Below are 1,794 nucleotides of genomic sequence, written 5' to 3'. Positions count from 1 at the left end.
AAATTCTAGACTATCATGTCTGCCAGTGATATCCGCCTCCGGAGATGTCCCTCATGTGTGGGGGATGTCTTTTCTTAGCCACTGCTGCCAGTCTTTATATAAAAACCTGCACGTGTCTATTATGCACAAGGAGGGAATGCATTGTAGGAAGGAATGTGGAAGGACAACATTTCACAACGACTTAGATGACGCACTTTGTAGTGAGTAAGGTAGATAGTAGGTGTGAACAAGAGTAACTAGTTACACCGATTCTAGGCTGGCAATACTCCAACTCGAGCAGCAATGCTACAGTCACATCAGCTCTTGTATTTCTGTTGTTCTCTGTTATAGGAGCTATGCCCATTACATATCCTGCTACGTACTGCTACGTATAGTCGTGAATGGGAACCCCGATCTGATATGGACTGAAACTGTACTGTCTTTAGCAACAAATCCAGGTTCTGTTTGGGATCCCATGATGGTCGAGTTCAAGTATGGAGGCTTATTGATTAGCGTTTCAATCCTGCCTTTGCTGTGGAGTGACACACTGTCCCAACTGCTGGTGTGATCTGGGGACCCATCACATATGACAGTCGGTTACCCCTATAGTATAGTATGCCAGGGACATTAACAGCTCAGCAATGTGTGCAGGACAGTCATCCTACAGCCAAATGTGCTGCCTCTCATGGCCTGCCCAGTTGCCAGATTTAATGACAATCACTTATGTTACAAGCTGGGGAACCAGCTTCTGCAACCTGCTGTGCGCTGGATCTACCGGCTCTACTGCAACATCTGTGAGCAAATGTATGCAATGTATTTTGGTTCACTTTTTTGCTCCATAGCTTTAGTTCTGGGCTGTAGTCACATGACCAGGTCCATGCAGCTCTTTCCTATTTCCTGTGATGTTATGTCCATACAAGAGCAGTGATAGAGGAGTGTGTATGTAACTAGCTGGTGGGAGGAGCTATAAACTAGCTGAGTGATAGGGGAGTGTCTATGTAACTAGCTGGTGGGAGGAGCTATAAACTAGCCGGGTGTTAGGGGCAGTGATAGGGGAGTGTCTATTTAATTAGCTGGTGGAAGGAGCTATAAACTAGCTGGGTGTTGTTAGGGGTGGCACTAGAGTTGTGCTAGAGAAAGGAGAGGTGCATCATGGGTTTGGTTGGATACAACAACAGGAAGTGCTATGTACAGGATGCAAAGAAACCAGAGTGATTAATTTAGATGGTGAAAACTGGTTAGGAGAGTCTAAATTGAAAACAAAACAGCATGGGATGATGTACATGAGGTAAGCAACTACAGGAATATATATTTTAAAAACCATAGTAAAAACCCTTTAACGCCTTGTGCACATGCCAAGGCAATGGAGCTATGGAGAACTGCTTTGTAATAGAAGGTCTTAAGGGAACATGCTGCAATGGCGTACAGAGGAACAGTTGGTTACCACAGAAGTCTAAGGATTAGAAGTTGTACTAAAACATAATACACCCATGTGAATGAGACATAAGGCCTATTTACACTAGCAAAAATGAATGTAGAGAACCTTGCATGTGCACCAGGTGCAACTGGGATACACTTCTTTCATTGCATGGTGGATCAGCACAAAGGGAGGGATTTTCTGGAGTGCCATGAAGGAGGTTATCTATGGCTAGTACACCGCTGGCATCAGCTGGATCTCATGGTATTCCTATATAAAGTTCATGAAGAAGGGCTCTCTGTTGTTGGTGTCTAACCCTAGGTAAGCCACTCTGATCTCATAAGTTGCAGTCTGGTAGTTAGCTGTGAAATCACAAATATCTCTCAAGTACACTGCTG

The sequence above is a fragment of the Bufo gargarizans genome, chromosome 1 (assembly GCF_014858855.1).
Source record: "Bufo gargarizans isolate SCDJY-AF-19 chromosome 1, ASM1485885v1, whole genome shotgun sequence".
NCBI lineage: Eukaryota > Metazoa > Chordata > Amphibia > Anura > Bufonidae > Bufo > Bufo gargarizans.
The sequence above is the reverse complement of the archived record's forward strand: the minus strand, read 5'-3'. Positions refer to the sequence as shown.